This window comes from Rutidosis leptorrhynchoides, chromosome 6 (genome assembly GCF_046630445.1).
Source record: "Rutidosis leptorrhynchoides isolate AG116_Rl617_1_P2 chromosome 6, CSIRO_AGI_Rlap_v1, whole genome shotgun sequence".
Taxonomy (NCBI): Eukaryota; Viridiplantae; Streptophyta; class Magnoliopsida; order Asterales; family Asteraceae; genus Rutidosis; species Rutidosis leptorrhynchoides.
The window spans coordinates 415518612-415542983 of record NC_092338.1 but is presented as its reverse complement, the minus strand read 5'-3'; positions in this window follow the sequence as shown (position 1 = coordinate 415542983).

Below are 24372 nucleotides of genomic sequence, written 5' to 3'. Positions count from 1 at the left end.
ATATAATCACGTTGATCAAGTGTCATTATATTATACTAACTCATGCTTCAATTCCCAACACTACTTCAAAAACATTCCTATTTTAAATTCAAATTTTTTTTTTTTTAGAATTTAGAAACTAACAAAGTTTCTTTTTATGTTGTAACGCAGATATTGCGAATAGATAGAAGATTTTGGATAAGAATAGTTGTGAAAATATCTTCAGGAATATCGAAGATATTTATAATAAAAGATACGACGATATCTTAGAATTCTTAACATAGATTGATGATGAAGAAGATTTGTCTGTGAAGGTTTAGAATAAGAAGTAAGGTGTTTGCTAACGATTTCAGTAGACACTGAATCATTTGGATCCTTTGAAGGCAGGTTTAGTCTTTATGATTTGTCCACAGCCTCCTTCATGGTCTGCTCAATCCGTTTTCCAGTTTCAAACCTTCTCTTTTTCTCAGCTTTACCACCATACTATTCTTTATCATCAAACTTTTGACTGTTAAAGTCGTTTATAGTTTTTGCTGCTTCATCAGCATTTTTCAAATTTCGGAGAACTAGTTCATAGTTTGGGATGTTTTTCAGAAAATTCACATTCGAAGTATGTAAGTCTAGGAGATAGACGTTATATGTATAACTTTTGACGTAAAATTGTCGCGAAATTCAAAATACTGATTGCTAATTCCCAGTAGTTGGTGTGACAATTATTGTTACAGGATGTAGGTGAGTACATGATGGAGTTTTAATGAATAAGTATAGTGGCTTTTCGGAGAGGCTTAAGTCGAAGGTTAATGAAGTTGTTGATAAGTTTACTGCTAATGTGGCGAGATATGAAAGGTTCCTAGTAACAATGATGAAGGGGTAATTGTTATAATAAGGTTTATTCGTATAAACAAATGAAGGTGATTTGTTGAAGCTATGACAAAACTGTCTATTTTGGAAAGAGATTGAAACATTATATTTGGTAATAAATATCAAAGGATCTGACACGGATACGTGTTAAACTATAACTTTTGTTTCGAGAGCTTTTCAGGTGCATGACAGTGGGTAATGTGTGGTTGGATCATCATCTCGTATGTCTTTAAGAATTTCGAAGTGTTTGAACACATATTGTAATTGTTAATATACATATGATGTTCTAAGATTTTGAATGATACAAATATTTTTGTGAGTTCCATGAATAGAAATGAGGTTCTAGGACAGTTTTGAAGTCAAAGTATAGTTTTGAAAGATGTAGGAATCTAAGAGTGATGATTTCGGTTATATCTTGAATCGAATTCTGAGATTTCAAAATCAGAATATGTAATTAGATTTTGAATGAGTATGGTTGTTTTGATTTCTATAAAAGAATGTATATTGTTGTGAAAGTAGGGAGTATAATGGATGATTTGCTGAATCAGATTCGAAGAATGTAACATATTAATTGTGAATTTATATATCTCTCGGGTATTACCTACCCGTTAAAAAAAATTCACAATTAATATTTTATACAAAAGAATTTTATTACAGTCTTTATGGAAATATATATGTGTATATTTCTTCAGATGTAATATAGATTTAATGAGTTAATATTAAATTAAACTCATTTGATTTATCGTTAAGGCTAGGATAGATAATTTCTAAACTTTAGAAATTACATAATCGTCATAGAATGTTTCTCTAATGAAGTTATGAATCAATACTTCATCGTTGTGGTATTCCTTGGTATCTACATGGCGTATGACGTCGATACTCGTGGGACAGATTGTGAAGTTGAGGTTTGCGATGCGGTTGTTGTTGGTGGTGGTAATGGTACTGTTGATGTTGTTGATGGTGGTACTGGTTATGCTGCTGGTGCTGCTGCTGGTGCTGCTGCTGGTGTTTGTAACCTTTGCACCATATTCTCCAAAGCCACTACCCGAGCGCGAAGCTCGTTGACTTCTTCTATTACACTGGGGTGATTGTCGGTTCGGATGAGTGGATAGATAAGATCTAGAATTTGGTGTAGTATATAATCATGACGAGATACTCTGGAAATGAGAGAGAAAATGGTGTTTCAGACAGGTTCGCCGGTAAGTGCTTCAGGTTCATTGCCAAGAGGGCAATGTGGTGGATGAAAGGGATCACCTTCTTCTTGTCTCCAATGGTTAAGTAGATTACGAACCCATCCCCAATTCATCCAAAATAGATGATGGCTAATTGGTTGATCCATTCCGGTCACTCTGCTTTCGGAGCTCATGTGAAAATCCATATCGGCATAACTGTCGGAATCCGAGGAACTCGAACTGGTTGAGGGATCCATCTTGTATGATCAGGGAAAGAATTTTTTTGGTATGAAATAGATTATAGAATTTAGATTTGGTATTCTTCAATACATAATTTACATATGTATATATAATACCAAAATCCCATAAATTACGGAGGAATCTTTGAAAGATGTCAATCAAAGTTCACAGTAACAGATATGCTAAGATAAGAATTCGTTTATACATTATTATGCAATAAATGTAGGAAAATGCATCTAGACTTAAGAATGATAAGCAGGTAATTTCCTAAGGATGGTAAGTAGATGATTTCCGACTAAAAATGATAAGCAAAACTTTTGACATGCAGACACGGTCGAAGTCCAGACTCACTAATGCATCTTAACAACTATCAGTTAGACACACTAATGCAAGACCTGGTTCGCTAAGACCACCGCTCTGATACCAACTGAAAGGACCCGTTCATATACATTATAAACGATTCACAATAGTTGATTACATCGCGAGGTATTTGACCTCTATATGATACGTTTTACAAACATTGCATTCGTTTTTAAAAGACAAACTTTCTTTACATCTAAAATTGACGGCATGCATACCATTTCATATTACATCCAACTATAATTGACTTAATATTAATCTTGATGAACTCAACGACTCGAATACAACGTCTTTCAAAGTATGTCTTGAATGACTCCAAGTAATATCCTTAAAATGAGCTAATGCACAGCGGAAGATTTCTTTAATACCTGAGAATAAACATGCTTTAAAGTGTCAACCAAAAGGTTGGTGAGTTCATTAGTTTATCATAATCCATCATTTCCGTAATAGTAATAGACCACAAGATTTCAGTTTCTATAAATATCCGTACACTCGCAAGTGTATAAAAGTATTCTATAAGTTGTAGGCACCCGGTAACAAGCTTTAACGTTCATATTTTACCCTCTGAAGTACACCAGATCAGGTGTGTTTAAATTAACCTCGAAGTACTAAAGCATCCCATAGTCAGGATGGGGTTTGTCAGACCCAATAGATCTATCTTTAGGATTCGCGCCTACCGTACATAGACAAGTAGTTTAATGTTACCAAGCTAAGGGTATATTTCTGGTTTAAACCCACATAGAATTAGTTTTAGTACTTGTACCTATTTCGTAAAACATTTATAAATCAGTGCATGTATTCTCAGCCCAAAAATATATATAAAAAGGGAGCAAATGAAACTCACAATACTGTATTTCGTAGCAATTATGTATATGACGGCACTGAACAAGTGCAGGGTTTGTCTCGGATTCACGAACCTATATTAAGTATATATATTTATATGTTGGTCAATATCTGTGTAACAATTTAGGTCAAGTCGTAGTGTATCACAATCCTAATGCTCGAGACCGACATGCAAAAGTCAACAAAAGTCAACTTGACCCAAAATGACTTCCAAAATCTATACATGTTTATTATATAACTTATATATAGTAGTTTTATATATTTAAATATATTTATCAGATCTTATTATACTAAATAATACAAGTCATTTATTAATAAATAAAAATTTATATTAAAATTCATATATGATAAAAATATACTTTTATATATCTCAAGTAATAAAATTTATAAAATTCACTTAATATCATAAAAATATAGTGGTATGTATTATTAATGTAATTATATTACGTGTGGTAAAAATATCTTTATACGCATATTTATTTGATTAAATAATATTGATAATAATAATAATGATAAAAATAATAAAATGATAGTTTCAATAAAAATATTAATTTTTAGTAATAAATATTAAAATTAATAATAATTCATTTGACCATATCTTTTAATCCATTCATTGAACCCACACGATTTCTAAATGAAAAGTTATTAATTTTTCTTTAGCTTTTCAACGACATGCATATCATATACCTTATCTCAGTAGCATATGTATCAAATTTGTGATTTATCATAAACTATTTAACGACGAAACTAAGCATACAAACATGCATAATAATATATACTCGAGCACTAGTCAGGGATACACTATTAATATATAAAAGATAAGATATGAATGCTCACGTATCAATATTGTGATTCAATATTGCAGGAAAGTACGTAGATGCAACGAAAATGATAAACGTTAGGTTGACCTCATGAGCAATACCCTTGAACAATACCCATAACCTCCATAGCTATAACCCATAATTTCCTTAGCTCTATCCCGTTTGAAAACTTATTTTGAAATCTTCTGAATATAACTCTGTCGTAGTGTTTTATGTATACTAATAATATCTTGAAATAATACTAAGTAAATATATATATGTAATTCGATTGAGAGAGTTTAGAGAAATATATTTTCAAGTTTCTATGAAATAATGAAACCTATTGAATTCTATTTATAATAGATTTTTGAATTATTAAAGTGAATTATTAAAGTATGAATTATTAAAGTGAATTATTAAAGTATGAATTATTAAAGTGAATTATTAAAGTATGAATTATTAAAGTGAATTATTAAAGTATGAATTATTAAAGTGAATTATTAAAGTATGAATTATTAAAGTGAATTATTAAAGTATGAATTATTAAAGTGAATTATTAAAGTATGAATTATTAAAGTTAAAGTAAAGTAAAAGTAAAGTAAAGGTAAAGTTAAAGTATAGTAAAAGTATAAAACTATGTACGTATAATACGCGTATAAATATATTTAATATTAATTTAAATCGTTATATCATAAAACATTTTAGAAAAGTAGAATTATATATATTCATAATAGGTTTCAAGTTTTTAAATTACAGTCTGTTGGTGAAGCATGGGATAAAGTCCAAAGGTTTAATAAACGTATGAAATCATCTTAATGAAAAATGTCGAGTTACTTAACTTGTCGATATCCAACACCTAAGTTATTTACACTCCACGTTCTTACTTATAGATCACTTTACCATTTTCCGAATATTGTCAAAAAGAATAGATTTCTTAAATCACAGTGGACCTCATAACATTGGCCCGTAATCATATCATAATGTATCTGATAATTCAATCATTTGATATTATCTCTTAATTCTGTTGATAAATATATCGAAACAAATAAGTTAATGTAAAGTATCATATATATCAAATACTTTGTTAATGTTTTCAGTTATTATATATTATATATACATATCTATATACACATAATTGTTCGTGAATCGTCGAACACGTTCAAAGAGTAATTGATTACATGAATGTAGTTCCAAACTTTTTGAGATTCAACATTACAAATTCTGCTTATCGTGTCGGAAACATATAAAGGTTAAGTTTAAATTTGGTCGGAAATTTCCGGGTCGTCACACTATGCAAACTATTAAGTATGTGGATTCCTTGAAAAAGGGTTGTCGTACCAAAAACAAAAGAAATTCTTTAGTGATATAAAACACTATTTCTGGGAAGATCCACATTTGTTTAAAAGTTGTCCTGATGGAATAATACGCCGATGTGTATTCAGAGATGAAGCTAGTCAAATCTTAAACCATTGTCACACAGGACCAACAGGAGGGCATTATGGGCCTCAACTCACAGCAAGAAAAGTCTACGACGCTGGATACTATTGGTCTACAATTTTCAAAGACGCACACCTTCTTTGAAAATCATGTGATGCTTGTCAAAGGGCCGAAAAAATAAGTCAACGTAATGAAATGCCACAAAATGACATTCAAGTATGTGAAGTATTTGACATTTGGGGTATTGACTTTATGGGTCCATTTCCAAAATCTCATAATAATCTCTACATTCTCGTTGCCATTGATTATGTATCTAAATGGGCGGAAGCACAAGCTCTCCCAACTAACGATGCACGAGTTGTAGTCAACTTCTTAAAACGTCTTTTTGCTAGGTTTGGAACACCGAAAGCTTTAAAAAGTGATCGGGGTACTCATTTTTGTAATAATCAACTTGAGAAAGTTCTAAAAAGATATGGAGTAACTCATAAAATCTCAACCGCTTATCATCCACAAACAAGTGGACAAGTTAAAAATACCAACCGAGCATTAAAACGTATTCTAGAGAAAACCGTAGGATCAAATCCGAAGGAATGGTCCATGAAATTGGAGGATGCACTCTGGGCTTTTAGAACAGCCTACAAAACTCCAATTGGAACCACACCTTTTAGACTCGTTTACGGAAAAGCATGTCACCTTCCAGTAGAAATTGAGCATAAAGCATTTTGGGCTTTGAAGACATGTAATCTTGATTTACATGAAGCTGGACGTCTACGGTTAAGTCAACTAAAAGAATTAGAAGAATTAAGACATGAAGCATACGAAAATTCGATGATCTATAAAGAAAGAACGAAGAAATGGCATGATAAAAGAATCAGAAGTTCAAAAGAATTTAAAGAAGGAGACAGAGTTCTTCTTTTCAATTCACGATTCAAGCTATTTCCTGGAAAATTGAAATCAAGATGGTCTGGACCATTCATAGTCAAAAGATTTTTCCCATACGGAACAGTAGAATTAATAAATTCAAATGGGGTTGAATTTAAGGTTAATGGTCACAGAGTTAAACATTACATAGATAATCTAATGGAAGTTGAAGATGGAGTTAATCACAATTTCGACACCACAGCTAACTAAGTGTGAGAAAGTTCGAATCTTTTTAGGGTAATATATATTTCTGTTAGAGTTAGAAATTCGGTTTTCGTGTAGTTTCTGAGAATGGAATCCGAATGGTCTTTCCCTAGCAGACCCTAAAGAACTAGTCTTCTCCCACCATTCTGAATTTATATTTTCTTTTAGGTTTTACGAGATGAAGAATTCCTTTGATCTGAACCATGGTCTAATGCTACACGCTATGATTACTAAGCGTAAAAATGACACACTTCCGAGTGAACTGGTATCATTCATAAGAGAAAAAATGGACGGAGTAAGAAAAGAACTCAGGAAAGATCATCATAAAATACATTTTAGAAAAGGAAAATCAAAATCCGCAATAAAAAGAAGAGCACGACACCTTGAAAGATGTTATAAATGCGGAAAATGGTCACACGAAGGTAAATATTCAAACAATCAAACATATTCAAATACCGAATTTGTTACTCTATGCAGAGAAGGACCGTTCATATGTTTAGAAGAAAAGATATTGAAGAATCGAGGTTATGCTTATGTAGCTATGGAAAACCAAATCACACGACTCTCCTATGAGTCGGCTAAAGCAGGTCTCTGAGAAATTCTATCTCACAGGTAAGTATGTACAGTTTTTATTTTTATTTTATTGCTTTTAACCTTTTGATAATAAACGCTGAATCGTTCGCTATTAAGTATTAAATTGGTATTCAATAAAATTAGGTATGCGTAACTGAAATTATTGATATCATACAAAAATTTATTACATCACTGCGAAATTTACCGTTTATTCTTAAGGTATAAATATCTTTAATCAATCAAACCAAAATATTTCAAAAATTCATCAGGAGTAAAACTAGGTCGTTGAACCGAAATTACTTTATCGAAAAGAGGAGCGTATATTTTTGATAATATTTGATTGATTAAAGTGGGATAAAAGACCAAAAAGATTTTTCATTTTAATTTTTACCTTGTTTTTAAAATTAATATATAAATATTAAATTATTAATGTAAATTTTTAAAATCAATATATTTAAGTTTTTAAGTATTTTAAAAATTAATATTTTTAATATAAGTTTGTAAAATTAATGTACAAAAATATTAATAATATTAATATGAAATTTTATGCATTTTAAATTTAAGTTTGGTGTGAATTTAAAAATAAAAATTTACTTTATTTCATTAAGTTAAAAATTTGATATTTAAAATTCGTCGTGAGTTGAAAACTAGGTCGTTGAACCGAAATTGCTTTACCCGAGGGAGGGACAAGAAATTTTATTATCATTATTTTTAATCTTATTGAATTAAAGTATGCCAAAAATATAAAAAAACCAAAAATCTTTGCTTTTAAAACAAACGCCAATATGTTTGGAAACTTTGGTAAAATTTAATCAATTTTCTACGCTAATCACCCTCAATAATTTAAATTGTTACTGATTTCTTGCAAATGAGGGCATTGCAAGATCTTAAGTGTGGGAAGGGGTTAAATTCTTTTAGATTTTTAAAATTTTAACTTATAGACTTGGTTACCATTAAAAATACTAGTAACGCAGTAGTTGTATTAGAATCTAGTGCTCTCTGATAATAAAGAACAGCCCTAGTCTTATATACTGACTACTCAATTCTAGTAAAAATTTTCAAAATTTTCAAATAAATGAATTCAAAATCATGTTTATACATATTTATGAACAATAAAACTAGGTGTTAACACCGAAATTATTGTTACCTCGAAAAGGACATAAATTGAGAAACAACCCAAAATGTTAGAATTCATTTAAAATAGAATAGAGGACAATAAAAAGGCAAAGAAAGGAAAATAAAAGCCAAGTGTGGGAAAAATTTACCAAGTTATTTAGAACATATGTCACATATTTTTGTACAAATAATTGAAGATACTTTTGTTTTGGACAAAATTAACTGTTTTACCCGGTAAATTGTAATATATTTGAAAGAAAGATGGATCTACACGATGAATCAATTCCATCATTAAAAGGAAGTAAAGTCTTCCGAAAAAGACACGCGCTTCTTGATTTAGGTCAGGAAGTTATCGTCCAGACCAGTTGTAGAGTCTACGAAAAATCTTGAAAAGTTTTCTCGAAAATCAGCTGGAAATCCACGGACCTCAGCATCAAACAGGGTCGCCAAGTGGTCAGACTTATCCTAGCCATGAGAGGATCTGTCTCGTAAAATGGGGACGGCGCCGTGCAAATTAGCTTGATAAGACTAATGAATCAGACCCCCAGAAAGGATAATCTCCTTAAAGATTAAAAATCAGCTTTTAAGACTGATATTACTCAATCCTTGAGATTGACCTTAAAGATTGAGAATTCAAACTCATGGAATTCAATGATATCTAAACTCGAGCTTGAACGAGAAAATATTTTGATCAAATTAAATCCGATTTGTTTTCTGAAAACCCTATTTTCAATGCGTTCATTACCATTGAACGTAAAATCCTAGGAATTCACCTGGAATTCATTAGGTCACCTGAACCAAATCGGGTGTCAACTATAAGAACGGTGGTTGCATAGCATGGTCAAAGACAGGACCTTGTGCCAGACCGAAAAACTATAGGGTGATCTTTACTATTGCTCTTACAAAGGACAGTAATTGCATCCGACACGTTTTTGACCATAATTATCTGCATGCCATGGGACATTGCCTTTGTAAGATCCTGAATTTTGTGCATCAGAAAATGTTCCTGAAAGTGTCAGAAAATGTGTGCACCAGAAAGCGCCACAAAAGGTCTACCTAACACTTATGCATTTTCAGAATTTACATCAGAATCAGGATTAGTCAGAATCAGTCCCTGAACTTCAGAATCGGTTTAAACCCTTGTGCGCGCCGCGCACATTCAAGGGTGCGCGCCGCGCACCCCACCTGAGACAGTTTTTCTGTCTTTTCTATTTTTGAGTTAAATGAGGGGCTTTTTAGTCTTTTCACTTGAGGACGGATCTGTGGACATATTGGCAGCTTTAGATCCACTTTTGGATCACTTTCACATCCACAAACACTCTCATCTATCTTAGAGAGAGAGAGAGAGAGAATTCTAGAGAGAGATTTGGGGTTTTGGAGATGAAGACGCTTGAATCGATCAAAAGCTCAGGTGTTCATCTCGTTCTCGGCAACGTTTTGGTAGTGTTGGTAAGCCCTAACTCCGAATTTAATTGTAAGATTCTTGTTTATGTTTAGGGTTTGAGCTTGTAAGAGTTCTAAACCCCATTTCTCATGAAATTGGGGGTTTTGTTGTATTGCTAGTGTAAGTGAACCCGATTATTGTGGGTTTAGGGTTAGATGACAAATTTGGAAGTATTTGTCATTGGTTTGGGTGTTAATCACTAGATTGTATATGTATTGGTGACTTAGATGTTCATAAGAACATGTTAGTTGGTTAAAATGAGTGTTAACCTTGATTTGGAGTCAAACTAAGATATGAGGTCAAGATTTGATGAACCAAGTATATAAATGTTTGATTTAGGTGTTAATTGGTGTTTTGAAATTATAATCACTAGTCGTTAGTGATTTTGGGCGTTTTCGGGACTTATGTCAAAACGGGTGAAATGAGATGGGTCAAATTTGGTAATGACTTTAATTTTGGATTAATTGGTTAATAAGCAATTTTGTTAAGACCTATATTGGCTTAAATGGTGTCAAGTATAATTTTGGTTAAATTGTACTTGTTTGAATGGGTCAGAATTACCACCCGTAGTGGTAATTGGTGAAGTCCATTTTAGGTGACTAAATGGGCGGGTCGTTGTGTTAGATAGAAACACTCGGTTAAGGGTTTTGGCGTCGAATTCTCTTATAGAGAATGTATGTTGATTGTGTGTATATCTATATGCGTATTATAGGTAAAGCTTGCTCGTTTGCGTTTGGATGTGAATTACATACATGACTTGTGCGGGCAATCCAAGGTGAGTGGAATAATTATATGCATATGTATATAATGTATTTATTTGTATGCTATGGTATGAACCAAAGAGCCGGTAGTGCCATAGTATGTGCGGGCGTGCTTTGATGTGAACCAAAGAGCCGGTAGCGTCATAGTACGTGTGTTATAGTGTGAACCAAAGAGCCGGTAGCACTATAGTATGATTTGTTAGGGTGTGAACCAAAGAGCCGGTAGCACCTTAGCGTTGTTAGAGTGTGAACCAAAGAGCCGGTAGCACTCTAGCGTGAGTATGACTCGAGTTCTGATGTGAACCAAAGAGCCGGTAGCATCATGACAAATGCGTATGGTGTGAACCAAAGAGCCGGTAGCACCATGACGCGAGAATGGTTAACCATATTGTGTGTGTTGTTTATTTAGCATTTAATATTGTGATGAATATATGCTATTTGTTATGCTAGCTTATGGTATGGGAGATTATTAGCTTTATACTTGCGATGGTATGCTAATTAGATTGCTAGCATGTATGCGGTATTTGTGTAAGTGTTTGCAAGTAAGTAGATTATATATGTATATGTATAATTATTGCATTCACTAAGCTTTATGCTTACCCCTCTCGTTGTTTACCTTTTTCAGGTATTTTGTTATGAGGCTAGCTAGTTATTAGACTAGTTGCGTAGGAGCGCTTGGGCTCGATGGGGTAGCTTTTGGATATGCGGACGCGGATTGGGGATTTAGTAGTCCCCAGGATTATGCTCTTGGTATCGGGTTGGGTTATAGAGTCCTAACTCGTCTAAGTGTAAATTGGGATTGAAACTTGTATTTTGTACGAAAGTCGTAAAACGGCCGACGTGGGCCCAGTGTCGTAAAACTCGTTTTATTATTGGAACGCGTTAGTCTTGTTTATTATAATGTGTTATGAAAAACGTTTCGTCTAAAAGTGTCGGGAAGTGGGAGATCTTTAATCAAAATTTGGAAAATCCGGACAAAGGCTGTCAGGCCTTGTGCGCGCCGCGCATCTAAAGGGTTGCGCGCCGCGCACCCTTCTGAAATAAAAAAAAACTTTTGCTGCGTATTCGATTAGATAACGGGTTGAGTCGTTACAAGTGGTATCAGAGCATAGTCTAAGGGAATTAGGTGACCTTGGAATAGGTGCCTAGTCTTAGACTTATTGGCGGTTATGTATTATTTGCGGGACTTGTAGGAATACGGGTCGGATTGAGATTTGTTAGTGCCTTAGAGTAGGTGACTAACTAGGACTTGTGTTTGTCCAAAGTGTGATTATATGGGGCCTTATTTCGCGTGTAAATTAGTGCCTTAGATAGCTAGTGCCTAATGTAAGCAGGCGAACTTGGACATTGTTTTAGTGATAGTCACCTAGGATGTAGGTTGACTTGTGGCTGCGGTGTACTTGTGTACAATTATTATTATATTGTATATAGGTGTATATATACAGGTACCTTTTGTGCGGTATCCTAGGGATGAATCTATTGGAGAGATTCGTATGTTTGGCGGTTTTGAGTGATCAAGTTCACGATAAGGACTTTGGTCATTCGGGTACTAGGAGTTATCGCGTGTTATTTGTGTGAATGTTGCGTCAGTCCGGGTAAAGTACTTTGTGTGACCATGTGGAAATGGTAAGGTACGCATTTGTATTAATGACCGATCACCATTATTACGAAAGTGTATCTTGACACTAAGCATGACATGACAAGTACCGAACGGAGGAAACGTGGCATGGTTGGGGTAGAACGGGACGAATTAGGAATCTTTTATTGGTTCCTAGGATATAGTAGTCACGACTGATGTGCTTGTTGTCACAACAGGTTCTTTGTGAGTCGGGAAGTGTACGAGGGATCCGATTAGTTAAGTGAGCGAGCCAACTCACGAGTTCGGCTAATATTTAGTCACCCTACGTAGTGGGTGCATTTTGAGATCGTCATTGGTTGTAGTTACCCATCGTAACTAGGATGACCGATTAGTGTGTATGTGTGTGCGACAAGGACTTGAATCCCGTAATGGGATGTAGCAAGTCTAATGATTGTAGAACTGGGTTACACTCGGTAGAGTGTGTGGTTAGAGAATCGTGTTAGGATTCTAATTGTGAGTCGCCTTGGAATTGGCGAATCGAGTAGTCTTAGGGTCATTAAACTCATGGGAGTGGGACCCGTACGACGGTAATTGCGTTAGTGTGTTAGCGTGTAGTAGATTATAGAGTAACATTCCTAACGGAATATCCCTTGTAGTGGTGGATGTGTCGATGTGCGAAAGGGTGTAAGACTTGGTGTTTTCAAGCATCTCTTTAGTGTTAGATGAAAGCTTTCGCGAGGCTATATCGTTTGGCCTTGTGGAAATTGCGGGTAGCGTGTGATCGCTAGGAACTTTCGATAAGACAGTTCAGCCGTAAGGTTGTCGGGTAGGTATGACTTCGGGTCATTATTATAGAGAGACGGGTGACATCGGATGTATGGAACCTAAAGATTTAGATTCTAAAATTCGGTTGATGGTGGTGGGAGTTTGCATGACACTGCGTCAGGTGCCTCTTTATACCTGCTAGTGTAATGTTCAACTCTGGTAGTGGTGTGATCACTTTGTGCTTAGGGTGACCGTGAAATACCCTTGGAAGCATCGGAGATTATAATAGTGATCGACGGGTGATAGTAATTCGACGGTTGTGAAAGTCGAAGTTTAAGAGCATTGTGATAAATACTTCTTATGAAGTGACGGATGATCGAATCTTGTTGCTCTTAATGATGGATGGGTAAAGATGACCGGTGAGCCGGTGATGTACTTAATCTTCGATTAGGCCAAAGATAATGATGAATTATTGATATTGCGGCTAACGCAATTATTGTGTCGGATTGGTCACTCTTCACCATGAGAGTGAGCCATTGTTGATAAAGGTTCGTTGAGTGGAAGGTCGGGTGATCTCGATTGAGATGCACGACTGATTAAGCAGAGTGGCATATGCCTACTCGTAGAGGCGTATGTGAGACCTTAGTGGAGTTCGCTTTGCGAACGATTAAGGACTATTAATAGTAATTATGGTATGAAGGTGCGATGTTATCGCGTGTACATCACTTCAAGCGAATGTGTATGCCGGCTCTGAGAGCCTGTAGTGAATTGGAGTGGATGACCAGTGATGAGAATGGTCATGTGTTTCGTGGAATGCTAATTCCCCAGGATGTTATCATCTTGGCGGTGAGAATGTGGAGCCACATTTCTAAGTGGGGGATTTTTACTGCCGCCCAAGGAAGCTCCGGTGGTGTTATAAATAGCGAAGTGTCGGAGTGTACTGTGCTAAGCCTTAATAGGTATTCGGAGTTCCTAACGAGGAAGAGTGACAGGTCGTTGATGTCGACTCGAGATCGTGCATTACGACTGTGAGTTACAATTTCGGAATGTTTTCCGTGAAGATTCTGGTGATGAGGTGAAAGGAAGTGTAAGACTCTTATGTAGGGTGGTCGTGTAGTACCAATGTGCGGTACGAGACCAAATGTGAAGTTTGAGATTTCGGAGTGAGAGAGTGAAGCTGTCATTGCGGGTGCTCTCATAGTGGAAATCTGGGTTGTCGTGAACTCGGATAGTATTATTGGATCGGTACGAGTTCGTTATCGCGAAGGATACTGTATTTTCCCAGTCGGGAAACGTAATCGTGGAGATCGTCAGTGGACTATTCCACTTTATGGACGATTGTGAGGCGGAAAGTTTCGACTCCGATTGTCTCACGTAGAGACACACAGATGTTGTTTGGTTGCGAAAGTGTGTACCCCAGTGATGTGACCCGTAGGTTGCATTGGAATGTCAAGGCCATCCTTAATGGACGGTCTAGGTAGGAGGATTCACCTGGCGTTGGTGAATATTTTGTGAGTCGTGTGGCGAATTGCGAATTTGTTGTGAAAATAATTTGTTGTTGATGGGATTCTAGTACACGAATAGTTTTCATGCTAGTACTAGGGGGGCCGTCTTGTGTGATCATGTAGTAGGGTTTGGAGGAGAAACCATGTGTCGAGTGTTGATGTATTGTTTAGCACGTGGTGTATTATTGTCATCCTGGATTAATCCAGCAATGGATGGTCGTGTGCGGATCGATTGATGGGAAAGTGGTGTTCCTAAACGGATTATTTTGGGGTACCAAGATTTATTCGTTGAAGGAATAACTCGGTTGTGTCGTGTGCGGATCGATTGATGGGAAAGTGGTGTTCCTAAACGGATTATTTTGGGGTACCAAGATTTATTCGTTGAAGGAATAACCCGGTTGCGGAGACGGGGGAAGTTGGTTCTTGAAATAGAGAACATACATGAATAACCGGTCGAGTGGTGCATTTATGAAATGATGAAGTACTGAGTTTTGACGCGGAATGAATCCTTCTCGATTTGGATTAATGCAAGACTTGGTTCGCGGCGTAGTAGACCTAGTAGATCGCGTTGGGTGATATGGTTATGGATGTAGCTTGTTGCGAGTTGTAGCCGAGAGAACTTAAAGGAATATATGGTGTTTTCCGTATTTCCTAAGTGGGCATAGATGCCGCTGGTTGCGGTAATGCATGCTAGCAATTGTTAGCGTGTGGTGAGATATTCGGGTTAATGGAAATTATATGGACATCGAGTTTGGATGTGTGTCGGAGGACCATAGTGTGAGTTTCCGGTGGGTTAAGTGACGGAGATCACGGGGACGTGATCCAGTTTAAGTGGGGGAGAGTTGTAAGATCCTGAATTTTGTGCATCAGAAAATGTTCCTGAAAGTGTCAGAAAATGTGTGCACCAGAAAGCGCCACAAAAGGTCTACCTAACACTTATGCATTTTCAGAATTTACATCAGAATCAGGATTAGTCAGAATCAGTCCCTGAACTTCAGAATCGGTTTAAACCCTTGTGCGCGCCGCGCACATTCAAGGGTGCGCGCCGCGCACCCCACCTGAGACAGTTTTTCTGTCTTTTCTATTTTTGAGTTAAATGAGGGGCTTTTTAGTCTTTTCACTTGAGGACGGATCTGTGGAAATATTGGCAGTTTTAGATCCACTTTTGGATCACTTTCACATCCACAAACACTCTCATCTATCTTAGAGAGAGAGAGAGAGAATTCTAGAGAGAGATTTGGGGTTTTGGAGATGAAGAAGCTTGAATCGATCAAAAGCTCAGGTGTTAACGGTGTTCATCTCATTCTCGGCAACGTTTTGGTAGTGTTGGTAAGCCCTAACTCCGAATTTAATTGTAAGATTCTTGTTTATGTTTAGGGTTTGAGCTTGTAAGAGTTCTAAACCCCATTTCTCATGAAATTGGGGGTTTTGTTGTATTGCTAGTGTAAGTGAACCCGATTATTGTAGGTTTAGGGTTAGATGACAAATTTGGAAGTATTTGTCATTGGTTTGGGTGTTAATCACTAGATTGTATTTGTATTGGTGACTTAGATGTTCATAAGAACATGTTAGTTGGTTAAAATGAGTGTTAACCTTGATTTGGAGTCAAACTAAGATATGAGGTCAAGATTTGATGAACCAAGTATATAAATGTTTGATTTAGGTGTTAATTGGTGTTTTGAAATTATAATCACTAGTCGTTAGTGATTTTGGGCGTTTTCGGGACTTATGTCAAAACGGGTGAAATGAGATGGGTCAAATTTGGTAATGACTTTAATTTTGGATTAATTGGTTAATAAGCAATTTTGTTAAGACCTGTATTGGCTTAAATGGTGTCAAGTATAATTTTGGTTAAATTGTACTTGTTTGAATGGGTCAGAATTACCACCCGTAGTGGTAATTGGTGAAGTCCATTTTAGGTGACTAAATGGGCGGGTCGTTGTGTTAGATAAAAACACTCGGTTAAGGGTGTTGGCATCGAATTCTCTTGTAGAGAATGTATGTTGATTGTGTGTATATCTATATGCGTATTATAGGTAAAGCTTGCTCGTTTGCGTTTGGATGTGAATTACATACATGACTTGTGCGGGCAATCCAAGGTGAGTGGAATAATTATATGCATATGTATATAATGTATTTATTTGTATGCTATGGTATAAACCAAAGAGCCGGTAGTGCCATAGTATGTGCGGGCGTGCTATGATGTGAACCAAAGAGCCGGTAGCGTCATAGTACGTGTGTTGTAGTGTGAACCAAAGAGCCGGTAGCACTATAGCATGATTGTTAGGGTGTGAACCAAAGATCCGGTAGCACCTTAGCGTTGTTAGAGTGTGAACCAAAGAGCCGGTAGCACTCTAGCGTGAGTATGACTCGAGTTGTGATGTGAACCAAAGAGCCGGTAGCATCATGACAAATGCGTATGGTGTGAACCAAAGAGCCGGTAGCACCATGACGCGAGAATGGTTAACCATATTGTGTGTGTTGTTTATTTAGCATTTAATATTGTGATGAATATATGCTATTTGTTATGCTAGCTTACGGTATGGGAGATTATTAGCTTTATACTTGCGATGGTATGCTAATTAGATTGCTAGCATGTATGCGGTATTTGTGTAAGTGTTTGCAAGTAAGTAGATTATATATGTATATGTATAATTATTGCATTCACTAAGCTTTATGCTTACCCCTCTCGTTGTTTACCTTTTTCAGGTATTTTGTTATGAGGCTAGCTAGTTGTTAGACTAGTTGCGTAGGAGCGCTTGGGCTCGATGGGGTAGCTTTTGGATATGCGGACGCGGATTGGGGATTTGGTAGTCCCCAGGATTATGCTCTTGGTATCGGGTTGGGTTATAGAGTCCTAACTCGTCTAAGTGTAAATTGGGATTGAAACTTGTATTTTGTACGAAAGTCGTAAAACGGCCGACGTGGGCCCGGTGTCGTAAAACTCGTTTTATTATTGGAACGCGTTAGTCTTGTTTATTATAATGTGTTGTGAAAAGCATTTCGTCTAAAAGTGTCGGGAAGTGGGAGATCTTTAATCAAAATTTGGAAAATCCGGACAGAGGCTGTCAGGCCTTGTGCGCGCCGCGCACCTAAAGGGTTGCGCGCCGCGCACCCTTCTGAAATAAAAAAAAAAATCTTTTGCTGCGTATTCGATTAGATAACGGGTTGAGTCGTTGCATAACAGTTGCTTATTCATCGTTTTCCTTTACAACCGGACGGTAGTTTACCGAAAGGTAATATACGGAACAAGTATACTGGATGTGTTGCTTTCCTAATACAAGGTTAGCAAGTGGGTGACACAAAACCGCAAGTTTTGAGCTAAAATTTTCAAATCTGAAACCCACAAAAACAATTTGCAAACACCGGTAAAGGGTTATTCCGGAAAACTTATCTAGGGTAAAAGCTAGATTGAATTTTCAAGATCAAATGTTTTCATAAAGATCCAATTTTCTTAAAGGATCTAAATTTTCATAGTCATGTGGGACTGTAAACCACATCATTACTACCATTGTTCATACCGCCGTATAGAAATCACTGATGTACAAAGTGAGAAGAATAAAGAAGTGATGCTAGTGTTTTTATTTCAAGACTATATTGCTTGAGGACAAGCAACGCTCAAGTGTGAGAATATTTGATAATGCTAAAAACGAACATATATTTCATAGCATTATCCCTCAAGAAAGACAAGCTTTTAGGTGAAGACAAAAGACAGATTCGACGAATTGAAGACGCAAATGACCAAAAAACTAAAAAGTACAAAGTACAATCAAAGTGGTTCAATTTATTGATGAGAAACGTCTAAAAATGACAAGAGTACAAGTTGTGAAAAGCAAAGTACAAGATATTAAATCGTACGAAAAGGCGTTCGAAAATCCGGAACCGAGACATGAACCAACTTTCAGCACGCGACGCAACGGACCAAAAATTACAAGTCAACTATGCACTAGAATATAATATAATATATAAATAATTATATAAAATTATATATATATATATATATATATATATATATATATATATATATATATATATATATATATATATATATATTATATTATATAATATAACGTCGACAAGCAAATGGCCAAAAGTTAGTGAGCTGGAAGGCGTGCCTTCGCGATCTCGGAGCTGGAAGGCACAATTGCTTCGCGATAGCGGAGCAGTCATTTCAGAATCTGCCTATTAAAGGCCACGAAATCTGCCGAGTTCTTTACACCAAAATCTATCCTCTCTATTTCTCTGTAATATATATATATATATATATATATATATATATATATATATATATATATATATATATATATATATATATATTATAATTATAATTTTAATTTAATAATAATGAGGGTATGTTAGCGAATGTTGTAAGGGTGTAAGTCGAAATTCTGTTCGTGTAACGCTACGCTATCTGTAACATCCCGCGTTTTTGCGTTAAATTTATTTTTAACACTGTCTTTTTTTTTTAAATAATATCTTTCGTTATTTAAATTCGTATTTTCCGTTGACTAACGTTCATAATATTCCCGTTATTAAATTATAACATCACTCGTTTACTCGAGCGTTTTTAAAATATTCGTTTGGTTAATTCCCGCACCCGCTTTGAAAATTGAGGGACCGAGGTTGCCAAGTGGGCAAACTAGTTGACTAGGTCAACTAGTCAACCCACCTTATCCATCCATTCATTTCACCTCCCACCTTCTTCCTCTTTTCTCTCTACTTCCCTTTCATGAACTCAAACACCCATCTTCATAAAATCATCATCTAAATCCGGATCGAGAAGCAAACTTCAAAACAAATTACATTTTCGTGATCCTCTCTTCATCCTCTACATTTTGGTACAAATTTCTTCACATTTGGGTAACATTTCTAAAACTCTAGATTTTCTCTAAATTCGTGTTTTTGACTTGAAATGGTGTTACTTAGTGTCTATGGCTCGTGTATAACATGAATATATGTTTTGTTTGCTCGATTCGTTGTTTTGAGTAACTAGTTTGAACATTTGAAATGGGTGTGCTTAATCCTTAATTTTGGATGAGTTAATGTTGTTAAATTGTTAGAGTTTATGTTTTAAACGTGTTACTAGCATCTTTAGCATCAATTGGATGTGTAGGTTGATTTGGAAAACATCATTAACATGATTATTGGTTTTGTGATTCTTGATTAGGGTTTGATGAACTCTAAAAGGAAATTTTGATGTTTTGAATGCCATGAAATGTTATTAGTTAGTGATTAGTTGTATTGTATGTTTCATTACCTTCAAAACGGCATATCATATGTGTGAATTGCATTCCCGAATCTTAAAATGAGTTTTGTAAACTTGAAACGATGGTTTTGAACATTTAATGACCACTTGACGAGATTATTGATCGTGTCGGACCAGTAGCTTACCGACTTGAGTTACCTCAACAACTCGCGGCTGTACATAACACTTTCCACGTCTCGAATTTGAAGAAATGTTTTGCTAAAAAAGATCTCACTATTCCGTTAGATGAAATCCAAATCAACGAAAAACTTCAATTCATCGAAGAGCCCGTCGAAATAATGGATCGTGAGGTTAAAAGACTTAAGCAAAACAAGATACCAATTGTTAAGGTTCGATGGAATGCTTGTAGAGGACCCGAGTTCACCTGGGAGCGTGAAGATCAGATGAAGAAGAAATACCCGCATCTATTTTCAGAAGATTCGTCAACACCTTCAACAGCTTAAAATTTCGGGACGAAATTTATTTAACGGGTAGGTACTGTAGTGACCCGAACTTTTCCATGTTTATATATATTAATTGAGATTGATATTTACATGATTAAATGTTTCCAACATGTTAAGCAATCAAACTTGTTAAGACTTGATTAATTAAAATATGTTTCATATAGACAATTGACCACCCAAGTTGACCGGTGATTCACGAACGTTAAAACTTGTAAAAACTATACGATGACATATATATGGTTATATATATAGTTAACATGTTTTTATTATAAGTATGTATCTCATTAGGTATTTTAACAATGAGTTATATACATAAAAATGAGACTATTAATTTAAGAAACTCGAAAACGATATATATAACGATTATCGTTATAACAACGTCTTACTAGGTACATATGAATCATATTAAGATATTAATACACTTGGTTAATTATGTTAAATGATAAGTAAATATATTATTAAGTGTATTAACAATGAAATACATATGTAAAAATAAGACTACTAACTTAATGATTTCGAAACGAGACATATATGTAACGATTATCGTTGTAACGACATTTAACTGTATATACATCATACTGAGATATATTATATATCATAATATCATGATAATATAACAATTTAATATCTCATTTGTTATAATAAACAATGGGTTAACAACATTCAACAAGATCGTTAACCTAAAGGTTTCAAAACAACATTTACATGTAACGACTAACGATGACTTAACGACTCAGTTAAAATGTATATACATGTAGTGTTTTAATATGTATTCATACACTTTTGAAAGACTTCAAGACACTTATCAAAATACTTCTACTTAACAAAAATGCTTACAATTACATCCTCGTTCAGTTTCATCAACAATTCTACTCGAATGCACCCGTATTCGTACTCGTACAATACACAGCTTTTAGATGTATGTACTATTGGTATATACACTCCAATGATCAGCTCTTAGCAGCCCATATGAGTCACCTAACACATGTGGGAACCATCATTTGGCAACTAGCATGAAATATCTCATAAAATTACAAAAATATGAGTAATCATTCATGACTTATTTACATGAAAACAAAATTACATATCCTTTATATCTAATCCATACACCAACGACCAAAAACACCTACAAACACTTTCATTCTTCAATTTTCTTCATCTAATTGATCTCTCTCAAGTTCTATCTTCAAGTTCTAAGTGTTCTTCATAAATTCCAAAAGTTCTAGTTTCATAAAATCAAGAATACTTTCAAGTTTGCTAGCTCACTTCCAATCTTGTAAGGTGATCATCCAACCTCAAGAAATCTTTGTTTCTTACAGTAGGTTATCATTCTAATACAAGGTAATAATCATATTCAAACTTTGGTTCAATTTCTATAACTATAACAATCTTATTTCAAGTGATGATCTTACTTGAACTTGTTTTCGTGTCATGATTCTGCTTCAAGAACTTCGAGCCATCCAAGGATCCATTGAAGCTAGATCCATTTTTCTATTTTCCAGTAGGTTTATCCAAGGAACTTAAGGTAGTAATGATGTTCATAACATCATTCGATTCATACATATAAAGCTATCTTATTCGAAGGTTTAAACTTGTAATCACTAGAACATAGTTTAGTTAATTCTAAACTTGTTCGCAAACAAAAGTTAATCCTTCTAACTTGACTTTTAAAATCAACTAAACACATGTTCTATATCTATATGATATGCTAACTTAATGATTTAAAACCTGGAAACACGAAAAATACCGTAAAACCGGATTTACGCCGTCGTAGTAACACCGCGGGCTGTTTTGGGTTAGTTAATTAAAAACTATGATAAACTTTGATTTTAAAGTTGTTATTCTGAGAAAATGATTTTTATTATGAACATGAAACTATATCCAAAAATTATGATTAAACTCAAAGTGGAAGTATGTTTTCTAAAATGGTCATCTAGACGTCGTTCTTTCGACTGAAATGACTACCTTTACAAAAACGACTTGTAACTTATTTTTCCGACTATAAACCTATACTTTTCTGTTTAGATTCATAAAATAGAGTTCAATATGAAACCATAGCAATTTGATTCACTCAAAACGGATTTAAAATGAAGAAGTTATGGGTAAAACAAGATTGGATAATTTTTCTCATTTTAGCTACGTGAAAATTGGTAACAAATCTATTCCAACCATAACTTAATCAACTTGTATTGTATATTATGTAATCTTGAGATACCATAGACACGTATACAATGTTTTGACCTATCATGTCGACACATCTATATATATTTCGGAACAACCATAGACACTCTATATGTGAATGTTGGAGTTAGCTATACAGGGTTGAGGTTGATTCCAAAATATATATAGTTTGAGTTGTGATCAATACTGAGATACGTATACACTGGGTCGTGGATTGATTCAAGATAATATTTATCGATTTATTTCTGTACATCTAACTGTGGACAACTAGTTGTAGGTTACTAACGAGGACAGCTGACTTAATAAACTTAAAACATCAAAATATATTAAAAGTGTTGTAAATATATTTTGAACATACTTTGATATATATGTATATATTGTTATAGGTTCGTGAATCAACCAGTGGCCAAGTCTTACTTTCCGACGAAGTAAAAATCTGTGAAAGTGAGTTATAGTCCCACTTTTAAAATCTAATATTTTTGGGATGAGAATACATGCAGGTTTTATAAATGATTTACAAAATAGACACAAGTACGTGAAACTACATTCTATGGTTGAATTATCGAAATCGAATATGCCCCTTTTTATTAAGTCTGGTAATCTATGAATTAGGGAACAGACACCCTAATTGACGCGAATCCTAAAGATAGATCTATTGGGCCTAACAAACCCCATCCAAAGTACTGGATGCTTTAGTACTTCGAAATTTATATCATATCCGAAGGGTGTCCCGGAATGATGGGGATATTCTTATATATGCATCTTGTTAATGTCGGTTACCAGGTGTTCACCATATGAATGATTTTTATCTCTATGTATGGGATGTGTATTGAAATATGAAATCTTGTGGTCTATTATTATGATTTGATATATATAGGTTAAACCTATAACTCACCAACATTTTTGTTGACGTTTTAAGCATGTTTATTCTCAGGTGATTATTAAGAGCTTCCGCTGTCGCATACTTAAATAAGGACGAGATTTGGAGTCCATGCTTGTATGATATTGTGTAAAAACTGCATTCAAGAAACTTATTTTGTTGTAACATATTTGTATTGTAAACCATTACGTAATGGTCGTGTGTAAACAGGATATTTTAGATTATCATTATTTGATAATCTACGTAAAGCTTTTTAAAACCTTTATCTATGAAATAAAGGTTATGGTTTGTTTTAAAAATGAATGCAGTCTTTGAAAAACGTCTCATATAGAGGTCAAAACCTCGCAACGAAATCAATTAATATGGAACGTTTTTAGTCAATAAGAACGGGACATTTCAGTTGGTATCAGAGCGTTGGTCTTAGAGAACCAGAATTTTGCATTAGTGTGTCTTATCGAGTTTGTTAGGATGCATTAGTGAGTCTGGACTTCGACTGTGTTTACTTGAAAAATGATTGCTTAACAAATTTTGTTGGAAACTATATATTTTTAACATGTGAATATTATGTGATATATTAATCTCTTAACGCGTTTGATATTATGTGATAGATGTCTACCTCTAGAACAAGTCCCATTGACTCACCTAATAATAATGAAGAGTCAAATGTAAATTGGAATGATTTGTGGACTGATTCACAAGTTCCCGAAGAGGAACCGGAAGAAGAGTCGGAACCGGAAGAAGAATCGGAACCGGAAGAAGAATCGGAACCGGATGAAGAAATAGAACCGGTGGGGGAAATAATAAAACGGTTAAGTAAAAGAAAATCCTCAACCAACCGACCAAGGTTAATTATGGTCAATGGTGTTTCCGCCAAGGAAGCAAAATATTGGGAGGATTACCAATTCTCCGATGAATCGGATTCCGACGAGAATTCCGATGATGTTATAGAAATTACCCCAACTGAATTTAAAAAGGCAAAAGAAAATAATAAGGGAAAGGGCATAAAAATAGAGAAATCTAATTCCAACCCCGATGAACTTTA